We start from the raw sequence: 24,662 nt of genomic DNA, 5'->3' as shown, positions 1-24,662 counted from the left end.
GGGTATGAAATGCTATTCAGAGATACTGGGAAGTGTAGGACATGCCCTGTTCTTGAGGAGCTGACTGGTTATAGGTCTTACCACACATGGGACGCGATGGGCATTTCAGGGCCTGCAAAAGTTCCCCAGAGCAGATGTTGTTTTTGGAGGGTAAGTTGACTGTATTGGGGGCAGGGAAGACCTGAAGGCAAGGAGAAAAAGTAGACAAGTTGGCTTGAGCAGAGCCATCCATCCTAATTCAGGAGAACCTTAGAGGCCAAGTTTTGATCTTCAAGATGGTGGCACTTGGGCTATCTTACTGCCATGGAATGGGCTGGCCTGGGAGGTGCTTCCCAAGGTTCATCAGGCAGGTGGTCAGGAGTGGATGGGAAGGTGGACGGATGAGGCTGGAGAAAGGTCCCCCAGGTGAGAATGCTGTTGTGAGCTACTGGGCAGGAAAGGGTTAATGCTGGGCCTCTCCTTAAGAGTTAGTGATTCAGTGGGCTGTGGTCCTTAAGCAAAGGTGAGTAATGCCGACAGGAGAGGCAGAAATTGGCCTTACTTATGATTGAGTTGGGAGTTTAGAGATGAGATGACTTTCATAGGCTCTAAGAGAGACATGTTTGTTTATCATCACCTCCTCCTAACTGGGGATGAATTGATTTGCATTTTCATCAGAAAACTTTCCTCCTTGGCAGCGGAGGTGGCATTCAAACATTCATCTACCACTTTCTGGACCAATGTCAGCAGCCGTGAAGCCTGGCTTGTCTTGGGCGTGGCGTTCAATCCTAGAGTTCTGATAGTGGGGAAGGAGGAAGGAGAAAGCAATGAAGAATGGAGGGAGAGAAGAAATGCCATGTGCAGGGCATTTGCAGATTGTAACAAAGGTCAGATCCATTACTTTGCCTCTTTATCACTCAGTGAGTCCCACCCAAGGCTGTTCTAATCCAACAGTAACACTGTATTTTGGGATCCTCCCCTAAAGGTTAGCTATACCCAGAGTTTCTCGAATTTTTTAATTCTTGGAAATCTTTTAAGTAACTACTTCCAGGACAGGGGTCACTAGGGGACTAAGGCTCTCTTTTGAAGCCTACTGTCTCTGTCACCAAAAGTCTGTCTCATTACTAATTCTCCAGCATTTAATGAAGCAGTTGAGAGTGATTGGTGGGAAATACCAGTCTGATTGAAAAGTGATTTTCTTGCTTTGTGATTAGAAACAAAAGACCAAATGTAGCGCCCTTGTCTTGCCCAGGAGAAATAGTGGAGAGGGCTTTGGTGAGGACAAGCCTAGAGAAACGCATGTGGGTGGTTGTGCAAGTGTCTGTGTGGTTGTTCCTGGTGAATCGTGACCTATGGTTCCATGAGAGTGGTTATTCCTGAATGGAACACCTTATAATGATTGCTTCTTGGTGCCTCTCGTTTCTGACACTGTCTACTCTATGAGGTAGGTCTGCTTGCTTTATTTATAAGTTTTCTAAGTGACCTAACTTCTCAGTGTTATTCCTTAAAAGATGACATCTGAAAACTTATAGGCCTGAAGCCCTTAATTAGTTCCATGAAGAGGCTGTGTCCTCCTACACAGTGTTGGAAGGGTGTTAGATGAAAAAGTGCTGTCCTGAAATAAATCTACCCCTGTGCTGTCTAGTAGAAATTTGTGCTGTGATGGAGATGTTCTGCATCTCTGATATACAGTGTGACAACCACTAGCTATGTGAAGCTATGGAACACTTGAAATGTGCAGTGTGGCTAAGGAACTGAATTTTAAATTTTATTTACTTGTCATTAAAATTTAAATAGCCACATGTAGTAAGTAACAACTATATTGATGAACCCTGATCTAGACAGTGGCCCGAGATGACTGCTGGCTGTGTTTAGCACTTGAATATAGGTCTTAGTTGAGCAGACTTGTTTGTGAGGAGAGATGTCTTAAGATAAGGGTACTCTAGTGGACATGAGAAAGTCTAAGAGATAGTGTAGAATTGTTGAATTTTCTTTAAATGTTACACTTCAGGAATCTTATATATATATATATATATATATATATATACACACACACACAATATATATACAAATGAACTTTGTAAATTAAAAAACTATTGACGAAATAGGAGCACTTACAGACTTAGAGAATGAACTTAATGGTTACCACTAGGAAAGGGTGGGAGGAGGAGGGATAGATGAGGAGTTTGGGATTGACATGTACACATGGCCGTATTTAAAATTGATAACCAACAAGGACCTACTGTATAGCATAAGAAATTCAGCTCAATATCCTGTACTAACCTAAATGGGAAAAGAATGGATACTGGTATGGGTGTAACTGTCACTTTGCTGTACACTTGTGACTAACACATCATTGTTAATCAACTATGCTCTAGTATAAAATTTTTAAAAAAATCTTAGACTTCAAAGAAGACTTGTGTCAGTGGAGCTAGAGTAGGCAGGAAAGTTTCTTGGAGGATAATGGCAAGCCTGTAGCTTCCAGGTCATCTGGAATAAAGTCCATGCAGATATAAGGGTTCTCTTTCTTCGCACTCCCAGGGAAGCGGTATGATATGGAAGACTTCAGGCTTGGGGGCCTGACAGATCAGTATGAAAATGGTGGTTACCTATGCAAGATATTTAGGTTTCTAAGCCTTTGTTTCTTGATTTGTAAAATGTATATAATATCAATAGTACCGCCAAGAGCTTTTGTTATGTTAGATGACCTATACTAGTGTCAAGCTTCTAGTATCTTGGCACATAGAAGGTTCTCAAAGAATGTAGACATTATTATTGGAAATAGGATTAGCGTATATACACACAGTTCCCTGACTATTAAAGTGCATCACACAACTGAGTTTATACTCCTTCCCTGTATATCCTCTGAAGGAGATCTGTCTCTTCATATGTTGGGCAAGGAATCCTGAGATTGTCCCAGAAAGATTGGAGAGATGACAAGAAGGGTGTGAAGAGGCTAAGTAATACACAGAGGGACCCTTGCAAAATCGAGAATTATAGTATGATCAATAAACGCATGGCTGCAGTCACTGGTAGGGGCACAAGTTTATCAGGGTGTATTGCGATCTTCAGAATTCCAACTTTCATTCTCCTTGCATCCCAGAAGAGTATTAACTGGAATTCACAGCTCACACACTCCCTGGGGTTCTGGGTGTTTATTTGCATGGCATCTCAGACATCTCTGGGATATAATTCCATTATCATATCCTTATCTGGGTTCTCTGTTTACTTGAACACTTGAAGTTAATTTAGTATCTTACAAGAACCAAACATTGTCTTCCAGACGTCATTAATCTCGCCTTTCTTCTCCAGCCTAAGTGTGAAATTAATCAAAAAGGAAAGGGAAATTAATAATAACATCGGTAGTCACAATCCATCAGGAGGCCTCACAGCAGGGAGGATATTAACTTCGAATTAATACACACTTCAACAAATTAAAGGTATAGAAAAGGATTATTTATTATTTCAGAAATGCCCCTTAATGTTTCCCGCTTTGATAATCAGTTAGATGTTGGGTGATGTCTGGTGATAAGACCATTCAGTATTGAGGTCACCTTAGGGCCCATGGAAAGCCTTAACTCAACTCTCTTTTTTTCATATTCCATGTAGATAAATGAGATCAAGCCAGATGGTTAATGCATCCTTGTTTCCTGTCAGTTGAAAGGATTTGCCCAAACACTTGCAGTTTTGATTTCTATTTACAATAAACTAAATTTGATCCCGGGTTGTGGGTTTCCTTGTTATGACATGCGGTATGATCAGTTTCAAAGGATACATTATTATGAACATATTATGGAAAAGAATGAAGCATTATAACTCTCTGTTACAGCTTTCACTGAGGTTGATAAAGGACAGGCTTTTGTTGCTGAATCGTTCTTATAATTACATCAGTGCTAACAGGCAGCAGTCACCTTCCATTAGGGGTGGGAGACAGGGAGCCTTACTATTGAAGTGATCACATAAGGTGCCGAATGAATCATCTTCAGCCTCATCATGAGGAATTAAAAATAGAAGGGAACAGTTGACATCATCTTATAGCAGGTTTTTAAGGAACAGAAAAATGCCAGATCGTCTTTTAGGGAAAAGAGCTGCCTGAAGTGGTGTTCCCGGCCACATGTGAATAGCGTATTGTCAGCACTTCTCGGACTGGAGGGTACATCCCCATCTCCTGGGGGGCTTGTATGGACAGATTGCTGGGCCCCAGTTGAATTTCTGATTTGGTAGGTGTGTGGTGGCGGGGTCGGAGATTTTGCATCCCCAACTTCCCAGACGATGTTGGTGTTTCTGGATCTGGGCCTATACATTGAGAACTGTTAGGCTGTGGGAGAGAAACAGGTGTAATGTGGGGATGGTTCCAAAAACAGAATTTTAAGATGAATTCCCCTTGTGCCTCTTAAAATAATTTCTATGAAAATAGCAAGTTTTGTTTGGGATTATGTACAAGTTTTGTAAAGGGGATCTGCTTTTTGTGACACTGTCAATGTTAAAAATAGTTGCAAGCCTACATAAGTGATCCCCTGACCTGCGGTCATCATGTCTTGATAAAATCTTGGGTAAACTTTTTTGGCTACAAGTATTCTCTCTCTAATCCAAGTTAGTGATGAATTAGAGCATTGCAAGATTTGAATATTTTTTTCTAATTTGTAAATCAAGCACTTTACCTGGGAACCACCTACAGGGTAACAGTCTTGTTAAGTAAGGGTATTCCAGTGTCCAAGCCACTGAATCATTGTAATTGTCACACCTGCCTGATAAAATGGTGGTGATGTGGTCACTAAGTTGTGTCTGACTCTTTGCAAACCCGTGAAGTATAGTCCACCAGGCTCCTCTGTCCATGGGATTTCCCAGGCAAGAATACTGGAGTGGATTGCCATTTCCTTCTCCAGGGGATCTTCCTCACCCACGGATTGAACCCGTATTTCCTGCATTGCATGTGGATTCTTTATTCCTGATCCACCACCTGCCAAAATAGCTGTTAGCAAAATGAAGATGTAATGCTTTGGGCGCCACCAGGCTGTGCTTCCAGACTTCTGACTGGTTCTAGAACTGCCCTTTTATTATCCTATTAGTTTATTATCCTCTGATAGCAGTAACAGCACAATAGTGATAATCACTAACATTTGTAGAGGGTTCGCTGCCCCTCTGATGTGGCAGCTGCACTTTTTGTCTGTGATAGTCTGTGAGTCCCCCCATCATTTCCGACAGAGGCACTGACGTTGCCTCTGCCTCAGACACAAGAAGATACAGGCTTCGGTTGTGAGATTGGGCCTTGCGTTTGTGTCCAGGCAGTAGGAGCCTTGGGGGGCAGATTTAGATTGGAGTCTATTTTGGGAAGCTCTCTGTGTAGCCTTGATGAGAGACCTGTGACAAAACCAAACAAAGGTCAAGATTATGCAAGTTCTGTTGTCAAGGTCCACTCTAGATCTTTGTTACTGGGCAGCGTCACACTTGCAGTACATTTAGTCAGTCTGCCCAACCTAAGGGGAAAGCCGTATGAAGCCAGGATTGTAATTATGGCACTTCTTTCCTCTCTGACTATCTGATGTTCCTTAGGGGAGATTGAATGACTTAAAACAATAGGGAATTATACTCAATATTTTGTAATAACTTGTAAGGGAAGAAAATCTGAAGAAGTGGTATATGTGTGTATATGCATATGCATGAACTGAATTGCTGTGCTGTAACCTGAAACTAACATGAAGTTGTAAATCAACTACATTTCAATTGTAAAGACTTCTTTAAAGAATTGAAGAAAAAATTTTAAAAAGTAAGGCGTATAATGATGGTCATGATTTTTTCTAATGTGTACCATTCAGTGGTCTTATCATTGAAAATCTTTGTTCTAGGCATGAAAATATTTTAGGCAGAGCAGTAGGCTTCCCCTGCACTATTTGCTCCCATGAATCTATATATGGGATAGCTTTGGCGCTCTCAGTGAGTCACCTTTGCTTAGACTGTGGAGAAAGGGAGAGGGAAAGCCTGCTTGGAGTTGTATCTGAGGTTACATCAAGATTCTGAGATTCTCCGTTTGGAGAGGGGCTGTCCGTAGGAAATAAGAAGAGGGACTCTTGAGTGTAAAACTGAAAAGGGATCAACCGGACAGATGATAGTGTTGAAGGGCATCGGGGACAGGGAGGAGTGAGATCCACATGCCTGCACTTGGCGTCGGTCATCCTGTGTCATCAGATGCAGAGTAATACTGCAAAGGGCGTCCTTCAACAAGCTGGGTTTATCATGGCTCCCCTTTCAAGATGCTTTGAATGGGGAAGGGGCGATAGGCAAGATACTCAGATGCGGATTTCTAATAGAGTGCCACTCTAGAGGGCAGAACTCACCAAGCAGGTTATTTTGTTTGTGGGTCATTCATAATATATCTTCTCGAAATTATAAATTGAGAGGTGTAATGTCTGAAAATGATGCTTCAGTTTTTCCTAACTACTCTCTCGCTGTCCATCCCCAGTGATGGCTGTCTTATTCTTTTTAGATTGAGTTGCACTCCCATGATCTCTATTTGGGGTTTCCCTGGTGGCCTAGATGGTAGAGAATCCGCCTGCAATGTAGGAGACCCGGGTTCAATCCCTGGGTCTGGAAGATTCCCTGCGGAAGGGAACTGCTACCTACTCAAGTACTCTTGCCTGAAGAATCTATTTACAAGTGCTTTCACAGTTAGGTTTAATTAAGGTGGGAAATCAAAGCATACACCCAAGATGAGATTGAGGGAACTTACAGAAAAGATACTTTTGGGTAAAATCTTGATGAGAGCTATGGAGTGGTGCTTTTTTGGAAAATGGGGAAGGAGAACATTTATCTAAGACATTTATCTATAAACACAGCTAAAAATCATTAATATTATATACTTGGCTCTGTAGGAAATGATATTTAAGATTAGCTGAACTTTAAAGTTTTGCTGAGGATAAAAATGAATAGCCTTTGGGCTTCTTGGTGACCATGAATTTTACTATTGTATATTTTCATATGACTCAGAGTAGTTTGCCTGATTCTTAAGGTGAAGTCAAGATTGAGTTCTTTATTAGTATGAGTATTATGAAAGAATAAAAAATCCAGATTTGAAAGCATCGGGGGAGGTAAAAGATAGTGAACTTTTTTTTCCCTTTTGGCACATCATGAACATTTTGACTTATGAATCATACCAGTCTCACTACTGTATGATTCATTAGCCACCACAGCCTGTGCACTTGATCACAATATTCAAAGGCAAACTACCATGTAATACAACAACTTAGGTGTTTATGAAAACATGCAGAAAAGAGCACCGAAAGTAAGTTGATATTATTCAGGTCGGAGGCACGCAGGTGTTCATTTTGTTAGCTGATACCACTACAAAAGAACGTATTTTTGATGTTGGTGAAGGTGCTTAGGATTGTTTTCTCTAACTATATCTTGGTGCTGCTTACAGGAGATCGTAGCTTTTCCTGTATCATGATAACCCAGTTTCACAACCCATTCCTTCACCTTAAAGCAATCTCAGATAATAGCTGTCATAAAAAGGGTCATGTGATGACTGGCATTGATTCGGTACCCTTCCAGCCTCCTACCCTTCCTTAGCAAACATTTGAGGCCAGACTGTTTCATGGAAGTCATGGGTTTGGAATGATAATAGATTGAATCTGCTCTTATAAGTTGCCCCAGTGCACAGCCCTCTGCTCTTGTTCAGAGATTGTTGACACAGACAAAAATGTTAGTACTATGAAGGGAAGTTATATGTTGCAGACCATATTTGGAAAAAAAAAAACGCAAAACTTTATCAAATGTTTTTCAGCAGAAGATGGTAGATGTTCTTCCACATGGGGCTTTCAGAAGAGGTAGACCTGTTGGCTAGTCTTAAAAACTTGTGAATAGTCAGCTTGAAGATGGATCTGTGCAGCCTGGTCTTTATTTTCTCTCCCTCCTTCTCTCCTTCCCTCTCTCTCTATTGAGCTCTCAGTTTTATAATTATCTGCTGATAAATTCCATGAATATCAGAAACACACTGTATATATCTGTAAAAGGACTATTTTCCCCCCTTTTCTGAAAAGGAGTGTTATTTAGGGAAAATATTAGTGATATCAGAAGCACATAGTTGATATATTTCTAAAATGGCTTTTTACTGCTCTTCTGGTTTGCTTTTGCAAGGTGAGGCAGCTGCAAGTAATCTGTTATATTTAAATGAACAGGCTTGTCATTCAATTGGCTTTATCGCATATTGCAAACTCCTTGGTTTTCATGTCACAGAACTATGTATTTTTAAAGTTGTGTGTATGCATATACTTGAGACTGTGTATATGAATTAATGTAGTCTAGTCCGGAAAGCATTAGGATTGGTAAAAGCTTTGGTTTAATGCCTCCTGAGACTTAGAACAAGAGAGTGGTTTTGTGGAGATGCTCCATCTTTGCCAAATGGAGCCTTACTCCTGCTGAACTAATAATGGATGGATTTGGATCCTAACAAGCAAGATAATGTAATTTTTTAGAGATATGCCTCTGGGTGTTGGAGTGATAGGGAATTCTCATCTAGCTATTTTTAGGTGTTTATCTTAAAAGGTGGTTGGGCTCCAAAATGTGAGGCATAGTTCTAGAAGCTCTTTGTCAGCCTGTCTGTTTGCAGTGGCTCAAGTCTGTAAAGAGGAGAAACTTAAAGATGTCTTTGTCTTTGTGATTGCAGGAGTGATTACTGTTCTAAAGTGGACTTTGGAGGCAGAGCCATCAGGCCATGTAAGTACTGTAATAAGTAGATATTTAAGCACAGACTGGGATATTTGCCCTTAGGGAGAGGGCAGGGTACTTGAGTCAGAGCATTTGGACCACCACAACCCAAAGGGCCAGGGGATCACTCTTCTAGTGCGACTTGGTCCCGAGGGCATGTACGTTTCTGGCTATCTGGTTAAGACCTGGTGAAATTTATCATTTGGGTTAATTGGGCAAGGATATTTTATCTGCTTCGAATTAGTAACGTGACCGGAGCAGAAGGTCATCTATTATTTTATTCAGTTGTTGTCAAACATAACTATATTGAACCGAATCTTGGCCAGCTACTCTTAGATAGACGTGCAGGCCCCTTCAGACACAGAGGATCGTGGTGTGAACATAACAAAGCCAATGAACTGAAGAGTGTGACTCGTGATGACTGCATGATCTCTGAACTGTGTCCGTATCAAAGAATGTTGTAAAAGAGTACATTTTCCTTAGCTCCCAGTTATGAACATATTTTATGGAGGAAGCAATTTGCTAAGTACGTTCCTGTTCTAACTGTACGAATAGTCCTGAGTGCTTAAAACCATGATCTAAGCTACCTTTTGAGAGTCACCTTGGTAAATCAGACTTTCAACTTGGGAGCAGAATTTTTGAATTTTACAGGCTGATAGATTTGGGTGTTGAGGTCATGGGGCCAGCAGAATGAAACATTAAGCATTCATATTTGGTGTTTCTTTCATGTGTGTGGGTCTTTGAACAGATTTTGTCCTTAACAACATCACAGAAGAAAAACCACCCCAGCAACTGACAAGCAGATGAATGTCTGTGAATAAAAGCCTTAGTTAGAACTCAAATCATGTGACCGTGTGACTTTTATCAGAGGCTTCTCTCTGTCACCTTGACAGTTTGTCCCGCTGGGAGAAACCAGAGAAAATAAGAAGTGTCTCCTTCAGAACCTCAAAGAGATTTTGCATCTCTAAAGATAGGGGGTTTTGTCTGAGATGGAACAAGCATATTTAATCCATCTTATACACCCTCCCCACCCCCATATCACACACATGACTTAAAGGGAATGAGCTTCATTTCAGAGACTGGCTTAGTTAAACCATCTGTCTTCTAGGGTCTGTCTGAAACTAGTGTAGTGTTGACAGATAGGGAAGTTCGTTCACTGCCCTCCAAGAGTTGCCAGGCGTGGCAGTTGGGGGCATCTCAGGCTGACATGGTGAAGACCCAGGACTGGGTCTGTGGTCCCTGGCCCCCAGGTGCCATGGCTTGTGCTCTGGGAAGGATACGCATCTTTCTGCCTCTCCTGTGGTATTTTTTGCCCCCTGTTCTATGTCGGGTTAATAGTCTCCATGGAGCAGGCAGACATGTTGGCATCTCGCGGCACTCCTGGGCTGTGTCTGTCTGCCACCAGAAATGGTGTCACCTTCCCCCGTCAGCGCGCCAACACCTAGCTGCCTTTGGAAGGGCCTCTTGGCTCCTTTCGAAATAACTGCTGAAAGAGCAGCTGTCTGTCGGCCTCCTCCAGAGCCGTGGAATTGGGCCGTTGTCAACCTGTTGGAGGAGTTCCCAACGCAGCAGACTGGCTGTCATTGACATTTATAACTTGAAAGCCATATCACAGATGAGTTTGCGTTTCTTATCATCCTTTAAATAGCGTTCTGGATAGAAAGCACACTCTCCACACTTCGACAATGCCCAGGGCTTTGGCAATGGTTGGGTCTTCCTGAAGGTGGAGAAGCAGTTACCTTTCTCCCCTGGCCAGTTTGTAAAACCATCTCTGTTCTGGCTCAGCTGGGGAAAAGATGTCCCGACTTTCTGCTTGGGTTTATGTGTAATCATATGATCTAAACTAACAGTTGGCTTCTGCAAACAAATGACTCTTGAGCTCTGCCACAGAGTCTGTGGTAAGAAATGGGTGTCGGAAAAAAAAAAAGGGGGTGTTTCTCAGATAGGTTGGTAGATCCCACACCTGGTTTTTTATGCCTTAATTTCTCAAAGAAACATCTTCTCCATTTCGTTTCTGGAGACAGGACTGGAAGAGAAAGAGGTAGTGTTTTGTTTTAAATTTATTTATTTTTGTCTGTGCTGGGTCATTGTTGGTGTGTACAGGCCTTCTCTAGTTGTGGTGAGGGCTTCTCATTGCAGTGGCTTCTCTTGTGGAGCACAGGCTCAACAGTTGTGACGAATGGACTCAGTTGCTATGCAGCGTGTGGAATCTTCCTGGGCTGGGATGGAACCTGTGTCCCCTGCATTGACAGGCGGACTCCTAGCCGCTGGACCACCAAGAATGTCTGAAAGATGCAGTGTTGATGATAAAAAAAATTAAGACCATAGCCACCGCAGTAGATCACATGAACACACCGCAAAAGAAAGCGGAGAAGACGTGGGAGGGCGGCAGAAGGCCTTGTCTTCACTGTGTAAACGGTAAATTTCTTGGGCAGAAGGACTGGCCTTACTCCCTTCGCATCACTGGTGGGGAGTGAAGATCCTGGCCTGTGGCTGCAGCATGAGCTGAAACGAGTGTCAGAGAGAAACGGGTCTGAGGTAGCAAAGTTTGGTTTCATTCTATTTGTATCCTGCTAGTGCAGGCACTGAAGTACAGTCACCCACAAATCCAGATGATGGCGTTTCAAGTTCATGATGTTTTCCTGTTGGCATCAAAGATGAGTAATCCTGAAAGAGGTGTAGCAGGAAGGGGGGGCTTAGATGGCATGCCTGGGGTGCAGTTAAAATGAAACAGCCTTCACTCTTTGTGCTGCGATTTCTTTCTGTGGTTCCTGGGACATGAGTCTCGTCTTAGGAAATGTCGGTGCTTGACTTCAGCCATATGCTAGGCAGCTGAGTCCAGTGTGTGGCCTGCCTGGAGTGGGGCAAGGACAGGCTGTTGAGCCAGCTTGTGGGTGGCCACAGGCTTTGTGAAGAAAATCTGCTGAGGGTAGTTGTCACCTCCCCGGCCCTCTGCCTGTGACACGCACGGGAACTCCATCTCTGTCCTTCTTCTCAAAGCCCATGAGGTGCCTGTGTTCTGTCTAGAGAACTGCTGCCCTTTGATAATAACCACACTGGGCTAGCCTTGCTGGCCTCAGGGGAAGGTGGGGGTGCAGGGCGGAGGGCAGGGCAGGGGCCACCCTTTGTCTTGTCACTGGGCCAGACAGGGAACAGCAGAGCAGTTGTCTTCTCAAGGCATGCCTAGTTTGGACAGGATCTAATCAGAGCTCCCCATTTGTGGCAAGAAGTTTCAAAACAGCATCATGCATCTGTTCTCTGGTTTACTTGAAAAAAAAATTTCAAATACCCAGAAAAGTGCAGCAACCTAGCAGAACACTCGCTCATTTACCCACCCCCTTGACTCCCTGCCTTTCTGATCCATGGTTGACACATGTCTTAATAACTGAGAGGTGCTGATGATGGCTTCTATTAAAACTACCATCCTTCTGTCTCTGGAAATTCTGAAAAAATATGGTCTGCCTGGAACCGAGGCACACACTGAGCCCTGCGTAGTATCCATACTCTGGGGAGGGTTGGTGCTGCCTGACTCTGCTGTTTCCTAGGGTTTCTTTTGTTCCTTCCGCTAGGTCATGGCCATCTTTGCGATCCGCCTGGTTTTTTCTTCGTTCATTTTCAAGGAGATGTATGTGTTTAACTCCTTCTCTCCAGGTCCTCCTCCCCACTAGCTCGGGCTCCCTTATAAGGGGTTGTTCAGTGGGTCCTATTGGGCAGAGCTAATGTGGTCTCCATATCCCCTTCCCTTCCCATAATACTTCATCATACCTGATGCCACACACACAGACACACTCTCTCTGATGCGCACACTGTCTCTCATGCATGCACACTCACACATGCACACTCACGCACGCACACTTATGCACACACACACTCACTCACACACACGACTCACTCTGTAAATAATCTCTCCTGTCTCTCCAAGCCAGGCCTCTCTCTGTGTATCCCCACCTCCCTGGAGGAGAGAGGCAAAGTCTCCTTCCCTTTTCATCCTAGGTTGAGATGATGGATAGACAGCATCTGTCAAGCATGCTGAGGTTCTCTCTCGGATTAATTAATGTGGGTAAGAGCCACTGATAGGTTTCCAGCCGTTTCTTCTTGTACTGTGACTGCTTTCTGGGACTAGTTGTTGTCATTGTTATTTAACTGCTAAATTGTGACTGACTCTTCGTGACCCCATGGACTGTAGCCCACCAGACTCTTCTGTCCATGGGATTCTCCAGGCAAGAATACTGGTTGCCATATCCCTCTTCAGGGAATCTTCCCAACCCAGGGATCAAACCTAGGTCTCCTGCATTGCAGGTGGATTCTTTACCACTGAGCCACCAGGGAAGCCTTTCTGGGACCAGAGTCCTGTGTTGTTGTAGCTGTGTGGATGGAGGACTGATCAATCACTTGACTCCCTTTTGGTCTGAGCTCAGGATGGCTCACAGGAATCAGTGTCCACAGCGCAGGCATTGGAGGTGCTCTGGGAAAGTTCACCTGTCTAAAGGGAGGCACCTCCTGGAGAGGAAGGGTGAAGGGTGGGTGGAGGAGACCCTGGGTGAGCCTGAGGCAGGAAGGATTGGGGAAGAGGGTGCAGTGATCTTGGTAGAAGAGTCTGGGGACTCTGGGTGCCGACAGAAACAGAACCAGCTTTTAAAATTCTAAACCATCACAGACTGTTACCATAAAAATAAATTACTAGAAAAGTGAGATAAAAAAAGCATTGTAAAATACAAGCCTTCAATTTTATTATGAGATTCAAAGACATAAAATTACCCTGTCCACTGGCTGTAAAAGTGAACACTTACCCTCAGTTTTGGCACTTCAAAGACCAGAAGCTCTTTGTGGACTGGCCCTTCTCTGTGGATGTACCCCCACCCCGCTTGGAGTAGCATTGACCTGGGAGATGGGGGTGTTGGCTCTGCTGCTGCTAAAAGGCCCACCCTGACCTCTCTGAATCCTGTTTTTTTGTACTACACAGTAGAAGCATTGCTGGTCTACAGGGCACAGTTCTCCCTGACAGGAGCTGGGGAACCAGGAACAGTGCTTATTCCTGTGACCCTCACTCAAATGGTTCTCCCTTTGGAGATCTGTGTGGAAGGGACATGCTGGGGATTATTTCATGTACCCGCATGGCCACTTTGACCAGATGTCTGCCCAGCTCATTTGAAAAGTACACATCCATGCGTTCAAGACCTTCTGTAACAGAAGGACCTCTTGTGTGTGTATGATTGTGTGTGTTTCAATATGGATAGTCATTTTGTACCCAGTGCAAGTTCCCCCCCACCCCCGCCAGTTCATAGTTTTAGGCTGGTGGAGATGGGGAAATGACCCCTTTTAAAAAGTCATTTAGAGGTTTTGGAGAAAAGGGAACCTTCTAATACTGCTGTGGGAATGTAAATTGATATAGCCACTATGGAGAACATATGGAGATTCCTTTGAAAACTGAGAATAAAACTATCATGTGACCCAACAATCCCACTATTGGGCATATACCCTGAGGAAACTATAATTGAAAAAGTCACGTGTACCCCAGTGTTCATTGCAGGGCTATTTACAATAGCTAGGATACGGAAGCAACCTAGATGACCATCAACAGATGAATGGATAAGGAAGCTGTAGTTCATATACACAGTGGAATATTACCCAGCTATAAAAAGGAATGCATTTGAGTCTGTCCTAATGAGATGGATGAACCTAGAGCCTATTATGCGGAGTGAAGTAAGTCAGAAAAAGACGGATGTCATATATTAACATGTATATATGGAATCTAGAGAGATAGTATACTGATGATCATACTTGCAGAGCAGCAAAGGAGATGCAGCCAGAAAGAACAGACTTGGGGACACGGTGGGGGAAGGAGAGGGTGGGATGATTTGAAAGAATAGCATTGAAACGTGCACATTACCATATGTAAAACAGGTAGCCAGTGGGAGTTTGCTGTATGTCACAGGGGACCCAAAGCCTGTGCTCTGTGGTTGGATGGGGAGGGAGGCGGGAGGGGGGTTCAAGAGAGAGGGGACATTCAGCCAATTCATGTTAATGTATGGCAGAAACCATCACAATATTGTAAGGTAATTATCCTCTAATGAAAAATAAAAAATTTTTAAAAAGAATTCATTGAGCATAATACATTCTGGAGAGGGTTTGGAGAAAGGGGAATCCTCCTACACTGTTGATGGGAATATAAATTGATGCAGCTACTGAGGAAAACACTATGGAGGTCCTTCAAAAAAAAACTAGAGTTATCATGATCCAGCAATCCCACTCTTGGGCACATACCTGGAGAGAACTTGGATTGTAAAGATATATGTGCCTAGTGTTCTTTGAAGCATTATTTATAATTGTCAAGACATAGAAACAACCTAAATGTCCATTCACAGATGAATGGATAAGAAGATGTGGTACATATATACAATGGAATATTACTTAGCCGTAAAAATAATGAAATAATACCATTGGCAGCATCATGGATGGACTTAGAGATTATCAGACTAGGTGAAGTAAGTCAAAAAGTCAAGTATTATATCATTTCTATGTGGAATCTAAAAAATAGTACAAACAAACTTGTTTATGAAACAGAGACAGACTCAGAGAAACACACTTATGGTTACCAAAGGGGAAGAGAGAGAGGGATAAATTGGGAGGATGGCATTAATAGATGCACATTACCATATATAAAGTAAACAACAAGGACTCACTGTATAGCACAGGAAACAATATTTAACATCTTACAGTAACCTAAAATGGAAAAGAATAAGAATATAGATATATATGTATGGCTGAATCACTTTGCCATATACTTGAAACACAATATTGTAAATCAGCTGCGTTTCAACTTAAAAAAAAAAAAACTGTTTAGTGACCAAGGCTGGATAGGGGGCTTGACTTTGTGAACCCTTGCCCTCCGGATCACCCTGCAGTGCTCATTCTAGCCCCTGGAAGGGGCCACAGATACAGGTCCCCTGGACACACACCCCACCCCCGCCCCTTGCTGAGACACCTCATCCAGTTGTGTATCCAGGGAGAAGAGGAATGTGTGTTCTGTGCGTAGCAAGCGTTGCCCACAAATCGCCCCCCACCACCACCTCCTGCTTCTCTGATTCACTCTTGCATCCTTTTATCTGCATGAGCTGGTTTACTTCTCTTTTTATGCTTGTATGTGATTATGGTCAGGCGTTACATTTCCATATGCCCTGGATAAGAAACAATGGGAGGAGAAGATTGGAAATTGCCTCAGGATTAATGGACATTGATTATACCAGCCGCTGTCAGCAGCCAGCAGTGGCCAGTGCCGACCAGGAGAGTAAATTGGCCATGTGCCCTTGGCTGCATTTGGATCTTTTAAAAAAAAAAAATCAAGGTGTGTAGGAGTTGAAAGTACTGCTTAATCCTTTTAAAGTAAATAGCACTTACAGAGCGAGAAGCCTTTGGTGCAGGGGCAGCCAGGAGCCTCTGTTGAAAGATGGGGAAGGTCATGTACTTGATAAAAAAGCTGAAGAATAGTTCTCATAGTTTCGTTCTAATAGTTTTATAAGTGCATTTTTTTCCCCCCTGCAAGCAGTGAATTAAGAAAAAGAAACCAAAGGACCTTTATTTGTCCTTAATCCAGAGAGTCCAGATGTGAGAGGTGAGGTTGCAGGAGGGGTGGGGGCATCTGTGTGTGATGGGGCTGATCTTGGCAGGAGATTTGCCTGGCTTCGCATTCTTCTGGAGTCGTGTGTGGTGGCGTATCAGGATAACTGGACTAAGCATTGTCAACAGAGAACTTACTACAGAAAACTGGGTTTGTAGGTGATGGAAGAGGTGACAGTGTCATACCAAAGAGACCGTGTGCAGCCACCGGAAGGCGCCCACCCCTGGGGCTGCAGGGGGCATGGGAGTTGGCCATGATACCAGAAAGGGGCAGTGGGACCTTCTGGAAAGGACCGAATCCCTAGCGGAGATGCCTGTGGGTGGTTGGAAAAGGGGTGAGAGACCCCGGCCTTTTTCCTGCTCCTGTCTTCCCAGGAGCTGCTGACACCCTGCTACATGAATGGTACCCCTCCTACGTAGTTGGCAGGAGAGTTTGATAAATGGAGTTTGCTACAATATGTTGCAAAAAGGACAAGCTGTCCAGAGAATGTATGTGAGAGCAGACATGTAGAGGGTTGGCCTGGAGAGTGTACCCTTTTGATGGAGAGAAAGGAAGATAATAGATTGAATGGACGATTGCTTTAGGGAAGAAATTTTCTAAAATTGTATTTCTTTCTTCCGTGCCATATTTCTGTGGTTCTCTGTCACCGTCTATGGTCTTTTTTTCCACAATTTTATTAAGCTTTTTCAGTTCAGTTCAGTTTAGTCGCTCAGTCATGTCCAACTCTTTGCGACTCCATGAACCGCAGCACGCCAGGCCTGCTTGTCCATCACCAGCTCCCGGAGTTTACCCCAACTCATGTCCTTTGAGTCAGTGATGCCATCCAACCATCTCATCCTCTGTCATCCCCTTCTTCTCCTGCCCTCAATCTTTCCCAGCTTCAGGGTCTTTTCAAATGAGTCATCTCTCCATATCAGGTGGCCAAAGTATTGGAGTTTCAGCTACAACATCAGTCCTTCCAATGAACACCCAGGACTGATCTCCTTTAGGATGGACTGGTTGGATCTCCTTGCAGTCCAGGGGACTCTCAAGAGTCTTCTCTAACACCACAGTTCAAAAGCATCAATTCTTCGGCGCTCAGCTTTCTTTGTAGTCCAACTCTCACATCCATACATGACCACTGGAAAAATCATAACCTTGACTAGATGGACCTTTGTTGGTAGTAATGTCTCTGCTTTTTAATATGCTGTCTAGGCTGGTCATAACTTTCCTTCCAAGGAGTAAGTGTCTTTTAATTTCATGGCTGCAATCACCATCTGCAGTGATTTTGGAGCCCAGAAAAATAAAGTCAGCCACTGTTTCCACTATTTCCCCATCTATTTGTCATGAAGTGATGGGACCGGATGCCATGATCTTAGTTTTCTGAATGCTGAGCTTTGAATCAATTTTTTCACTCTCCTGTTTCACTTTCATCAAGAGGCTCTTTAGTTCTTCTTCACTTTCTGCCATAAGGGTGGTGTCACCTGCTTATCTGAGGTTATTGATATTTCTCCCGGCAATCGTGATTCCAGCTTGTGCTTCCTTCAGCCCAGCGTTTCTCATGATGTACTCTGCATGTAAGTTAAATAAGCAGGGTGACAATATACAGCCTTGACGTACTCCTTTTCCTATTTGGAAACAGTCTGTTGTTCCATGTCCTGTTCTAACTGTTGCTTCCTGACCTGCATGCAGGTTTCTCAAGAGGCAGGTCAGGTGGTCTGATATTCCCATCTCTTTCAGAATTTTCCACAGTTTATTGTGATCCACACAGTCAAGGACTTTGGCATAGTCAATAAAGCAGAAATAGGTGTTTTTTTCTGGAACTCTCTTGCTTTTTCGATGATCCAGTGAATATTGGCAATTTGATCTCTGGTTCCTCTGCCTTTTCTAAAACCAGCTTGAACATCTGGAAGTTCACGGTTCACATATTGCTGAAGCCTGGCTTGGAGAATTTTGAGCATTACTTTACTGACATGTGAGATGAGTGCAACTGTGAAGTAGTTTGAACATTTTTTGGCATTGCCTTTCTTTGGGATTGGAATGAAAACTGACCTTTTCCAGTCCTGTGGCCACTGCTGAGTTTTCCAACTTTGCTGACATGTTGAGTGCAGCACTTTCACAGCATCATCTTTTAGGATTTGAAATAGCTCACCTTTTTACACCATGTGATATGTTATGAACATGTTTGACTCCCTAATAATTACAGAGAACATTTGTGGAGTGCTTACTATACACAGATTCCATTTTGGCTCAGCTGGTAAAGAATCCGCCTGCAATGCGGGAGACCTGGGTTCGATCCCTGCATTCGGAAGATCCCCTGGAGAAGGGAAAGGCTACCCACTCTAGTATTCTGGCCTGGAGAATTCCATGGACTGTGTAGTCCATGGGGTCACAGAGAGTAGGACACAGCTGAGCGACTTACACTTTGCTATACAGGGGAAAGGCAGTATTCTTAGCACTTTATCTGTATTCATTCATTGAATCATCAGACCTACTCAGAGCAACTCAGTACAGTTGATCCTCATTATTTGCACATTCTGTATGTACATATTTGCTTCCTTGTTAAAATTTATGTGTATAACACCCAAATCAGTGTTGCAGTGCTTGTGCAACCCTTTACAGACTCAGAGTGGAAGAAAATTTGAGCTACTGATGTGCGCATTCCCAGCTCAGGAGATCTGCCTTTTTGTTTCAGGTCTTATACTTTAAGTAGGTATCCTCTTCCTGGTATAATTAGTGCAACTCTTGGCATTTTTGAGGTTTTTTTTTTTGACTGGTGATTTTGTTGTTTAAAACCCAAGCCTAGTCCTGGGACTGTATCTAGAGTTCCTGAGGGCAAGAAGGTTGTGCTGTGCCTTAGAGAGAAAACAGGTATATTAGATAAGCTTCTTCAAACATGAGCTTAGGCCTTTTGGCTGCAATTTCAGTTTAATGAACCAACAGTTTATAGTAAATAAGGTGTCCTGAAACAGATACACATAAAAAAAAGTGATCTATTTTTTAAATAATTTATTTCAGATTTTTTTAGAAAAATTAATAGGTGAAATTAAATATTTGTTTTATTTATTTATTTATTTATTTATTTATTGGGCACACAGAATGTTAGTTCCTCAACCAGGGATTGAACCCTGCTGTGTAAATACAGAGTCTTACCCACTGGACTGTCAGGGAAGTCCAAGTGGATGGTTATGCATTGATCAGATGACAAAAATGTTCTAATCAGAGGATCATGGAAACCTAAGCCCATATTCCCTTCCCCTAGGAGCACTGGTTTAACATTTGCCAAGTTAGTGTTGACGATTTTTGTAGATTTTATAGAGCATCATGACTTCAAATGATGGCCATCATGCTGCTACTGTTTTCCCCAGTTTGCAGATGGAGACCAAGGTGGTATAAGTCCAGAACGTTGCCGAGCATCACCCAGTGGGATGAGAACCCAGGCAGTCAGGCTCCCTGCACTTCACCATGTGTTCGACGCTTTCATATTTGTTTCCTACTCTTTTCCATCTCCTGAATCTGCTGTTGATGCTGTCGGAATCAACCCTGCAGCTCTTTTCAGTGATAAAACTCCTGTTGGCAAGGCCAGCAGTTACCTCTGGTTGACATTCCTGACATGTATAATTCTACAATAAAGGTAATAATATTTGACATGTTTTGAAAACCTCCACATAGCTCAAATTGAAGCCATTTACTTCAGATTGGGACTCAAACCCACATGGCTGTGCTTGAACCCAGATAAAACCTACCTAGATAAAACCCACGGTACCTGGTTTCAAGACCAGGTTCAGGTTCTTGATGTCTCATTGCAGAAGAAACAAAGTGATGGTTAAGAAATGGATTTATTCAGATTCAGAGAGAAGCACATTCCACAGACTGAGTTTGGGCCATCACAGAGGGTGGTGTGGTTAGTTTTTATAGGCTGCGTAATTTCATATGCTAATCAGTGGGAGGATTGTTTCATCTGTTTTGGAGAAGGGGTGGATATTTCCAGGAATTGTGCCACCACCCACTCCTTGGTCTTTTGACAGTGCCTTGGAACTGTCATGGCGCCTCTGGGTGTGTCATTGAGCTTGCTGATTAAGGATCCATCAAAGTGGACTTGTCCACCACCTTGGACCCATTTGATTCTAATTGGTTTATGTTGTGTCCTTGGGCTACGTCATACTTTCAAAAGTTGTGCCCTGCCCCCTTCCCTCCTGTTACAAAATGAGTTAGTTCTCAGGGCAGCTCTCAGAAGCATACATCACCCTTGATTTCATAAATAAAAGCTGGCTTCTTGGGAGGTTGTGATTTGGGCAGGGCACCGGGTTGAGAAAGTGTTAGATAGAACAGAGACTCAAAGCCAGGTTTCCAAAGCCGGTTTCAAAGCTAGGCTCCTTTTGTAATACCCAGGCTGCCTCTCTTCCAAGTTCTCTGGGTACCCAATACTGGCCTTAACACCACCTTTCCAGTTGGCTCCTTCCAGGCTGCTTTGACCTGGAGAAACCACAGCTAGTTAGAACAGGGCGTGAAAGAATTGATTCCAAGGGAGAATCCAGAAACACTTTCTTTAAAATAATCATTTATGTCCTTGTTTACAGACTGTCTTTCACCGGTTTGAATGGCCTTTTTGGGATGATGCTAGTTTTGTTTCTGTTTGCTAGGGAAATATTTAAAAATAAAGGAAAGTAATTTGTGAGGGCTGCTGGTGTTTTTCTCAGTGGCATACTCTTTGTGTGTTTAAATGTGTGTGTTTGAATAAGAAATAGATGTACTTGTTAAGAATTAAAAGGGTGCTATTAAAAAAAAAAAGTCTCCTTCCCTGGGGTGAGCACTGGGCTTGATCTGTGTGTTGTTGCAAGGTGTTCTAACCTCCACCCTGGGACTCTCAGCTGCCCAGTGATGGGGATGACCTTTCTCACCTCTTAGGGTGGAGGGTATGGGAGTGTATTGCTGGTGTGTGGCTGCAGTAGGTAGGGCCTAGGCATGCAGATAAACACCCTATCACACACAGGACACGCCCACAACAGGGAGTTACCCAGCCCAGATAGTAGTAGTGTTGATGTTGAAAAGTCCTGTTTTACCCTTGCTGCAAATGTTGGCGACACAGAAGCTTTTGTGTCTGAACCTTTACATTTTTGTGTGTTCAGAAGGCTTCTGTTTGTAGGCTTCTTTTACTTGTTTGCAGCTGCCTCCCATGGGTGGGGCCATGGGCATGGTCTACTCCAAGTGGGGCTGTCAGAGGGTGGAGCCTTTCAGTTCAGTTCAGTTCAGTTCAGTTGCTCAGTCGTGTCTGACTCTTTGCGACCCCATGAATCGCAGCATGTCAGGCCTCCCTGTCCATCACCAACTCCCGGAGTTTACTGAAACTCATGCCCATCCAGTCGGTGATGCCATCCAGCCATCTCATCCTCTGTCGCCCCCTTCTCCTCCTGCCCCCAATCCCTCCCAGCATCAGGGGCTTTTCCAAGGTCTTTGAGCCTTTAGAGAGCCTCAAACCAATAGAGCTGACTTCAACCTTCTGCTTTTTTTTGTTATCAGCTTGTGTGGGCAATTCTAAACAAAGCTAATGATAAAATACTTTCTGGGAAAAACCCTTTTGCCTTGTCTAAGTTCTGAATAATTGATATATGTGTGTGTGTGTGTGTGTGTGTGTGTGTGCTCAGTCGTGACAGACTCTGTGCGACCCCATGAACTATATAGCCTGCCAGGTTCCTCCATCCATGGAATTCTCCAAGCAAGAATACTGGAGCAGGTTGCCATTTCCTTCTCCAGGGAATAATTTATATATGATTATGTAAATTGTATATATATAATATATATGTGGGCTTTCCTGGTGGCTCAGATGGTAAAGCATCTGTCTGCAATGCTGGAGACCCAGGTTCGATCCCTGGGTCCAGAAGATCCCCTGGAGAAGGAAATGGCAACCCACTCCAGTATTCTTGCCTAGAAAATCCCGTGGACAGAGGAGTCTGGTAGGCTACAGTCCATGGGGTCACAAAGAGTTGGACATGACTGAGCGGCTTTACCTTACCTTACTAATATACATGTAAAAGATTGAGAGCGGCGGGGGCGGGGGGTGGGGTGACAGAGAATGAGATAGTTGGATGGCATTGCCAACTCAATTGACATGAGTTTGAGTAAACTCTGGGAGATCGTAAAGGACAGGAAAGCCTGGCATGTTGCAGTCCATGGAGTTGCAAAGAGTCGGACACGACTTAGAGACTGAAAAACAGCATATAAATAATACAATTCTTTCTTTACATCTCTGTGTCTATTTCTGCTCTGCAAATAGGTTCGTAAGTACCATTTTTCTATTTTTCGTATACATGCGTAAATATATGGTATTTGTTTTTCTCTTTCTGACTTACTTCAGTCTGTATGACTGACTCTAGGACCATCTATTAATACAACATTTCAACTGACTCAGTTTCATTCCTTTTTATGGCCAAGTAATCCAGGTGGCCCAGTGGTAGAGAATCTGCCTGCCTCTGCAGGAGATGCAAGAGATGCAGATTTGATCCCTAGGCCAGGAAGATCCCCTGGAGTAGGCAATGGCAACCTGCTCCAGTATTCTTGCTTGGAAAATCCCATGAACAGAGGAGCCTGGTGGGCTATAGTCCATGGGGTCACAAAAAGTCGGACATGGCTGAACGACTAATACACACACACAGCTGGGTGATGATGTTGAACAGCAGAAGCATTGCAAAGCAATTATATTCCAATATTTAAAAAGTGCCAAAATAAGTGTATATACACATCTGTGCCGTGCTAATTCTCTGCAGTCATGTCTGATGTTTTCATAACCCCATAGACTGTAGCCCACCAGGCTCCTCTGTCCATGAGATTCTCCAGGCAAGACTACTGGAGTGGGTTGCCAATGTCCCCCTCCAGGGGATCTTCCAAAGCCAGGGACTGAACCCTCATGTCTAATGTCTCCTGCATTGGAAGGCATGTTGTTTACCACTAGCACTGCCTGGGAAGCCCGTATATACATAAACACTCAGATAGTAAAGAATCTGCCTGCAATGTGGGAGACCTGGGTTTGCTCCCCGGGTTGGGAAGACCCCCTGGAGAAGGGAATGGCTACCCACTGCAGTATTCTTGCCTGGAGAATTCCGTGTTGAGAGGAGAGGGCAGGCTACAGTCCATGGGGTCGCAAAGAGTTGGACACTACTGAGTGAGTAACATTTTCACTTTTCGAGTATATATCTAGTTACACAATCAGATTAGCACATGTTTTTAAAAGCTTTCCCTTTAATAAGCATTGTATTGTACGTGGAAATTAATTTGGGCAGCTCTATTATCCAGCTGGCCCGGAATCTCGTGGACTAAGTGATACTCACTGACTTGAGAGTGAGATCCCAGTGGTTTGGCTTGTTGGAGCTTCTTTAGGAGTACGTTGTGCCTTTTGTCCTTATGGTACAACCTTTTATTAAATTTAAATAAGACTTCGAGATATACAGTGATAGTGCAGTTTAAGATGAATAAACAGAAATCGAGCTTCTTCACTTCCATCACTCTGTGTGACCATTTGGAGGTTTTAATGTGTGACTGAGATTTAAAACGGAGAGTGAGAACTCCTAGGTGTCATGTTGCTGGCTAAGTGCATATTTTAGATCATGGAAGAAAAATTGTGCTGTGTTTTAGAAGTCACTTTAAAATTGGCCTTCATTTTGTTTATTTATTTTAACTTTTTATTTTGTGTTGTGGTATAGCTGATTAACAGTGTTGTGATAGTTTCAGGTGCATAGCAGAACAACTCAACCATACATGTACATGTATCCATTTCTCCCCCAAACTCCCCTCCCATCCAGGCTGCCACATGACTTAAATATTCATTTTAAAACTAAAGGATTCAAGAGTAGAATGATGATTATTGTGTGATTGTTGCTGGACGTAGTTGAATTGTATGAAGGAGGGGAATGGTTAAATAATAATCCATACTGGGTGTTCCCTGTGCTGGGTACACAACTGTTAGGATGGTTAAGATCTATTTTTATTTTTTATTGAAGTAACATTGGTTTATAACATTATGTAAGTTTCAAGTATACAACGTCATATTATTATTTCTGTATACCCTGCAGCATACTTATCACCAAAAACTTAGTTTCCGTCTTTCATCTAACGGGTGATCCCTTTTATCCGTCCCTCGTCCCTCCTGCCTGACCCTTTCCGCTCTGGCCACCACTACTCTCTTCTCTGTGTCCTCGTGTTTCTTTCTGTTGGTTGTTCATTTGTTTATTTTTTGTTCTTTAGATTCCACAGGAGAGAAATCCTACAGTATTTGTCTTCCTCTGTGTTACTCAGTTAGCATCATACCCTCAAGGTCCATCCATGTTGTTGCAAATGGCAAGATTTCATCTTTTTTATGGCTGAGTATTGTTCCATTGTGTGTATATAC

The 24,662-nt window shown here is 43.2% G+C and overlaps 1 protein-coding gene across 7 annotated transcripts in view; it reads left to right on the top strand.

Moving 5' to 3' along the window:
- MGAT5 (alpha-1,6-mannosylglycoprotein 6-beta-N-acetylglucosaminyltransferase) overlaps positions 1-24,662 on the top strand; it is a 389,158-nt gene that overhangs the window by 49,773 nt on the left and 314,723 nt on the right. For 6 of the 7 annotated variants that reach the window (XM_061135085.1, XM_061135082.1, XM_061135078.1 and 3 more), the window contains exon 2: positions 8,642-8,691. The exons of the other annotated variant lie outside the window; for it this stretch is intronic. The gene's annotated coding sequence lies outside the window, so the exon portion shown is untranslated. The remainder of the gene's footprint in view (positions 1-8,641; positions 8,692-24,662) is intronic. 7 annotated transcript variants of the gene reach the window in all.

The sequence above is a fragment of the Dama dama genome, chromosome 33, assembly GCF_033118175.1.
Source record: "Dama dama isolate Ldn47 chromosome 33, ASM3311817v1, whole genome shotgun sequence".
NCBI classification, from domain to species: domain Eukaryota; kingdom Metazoa; phylum Chordata; class Mammalia; order Artiodactyla; family Cervidae; genus Dama; species Dama dama.
The sequence above is the reverse complement of the archived record's forward strand: the minus strand, read 5'-3'. Positions and strand labels throughout refer to the sequence as shown.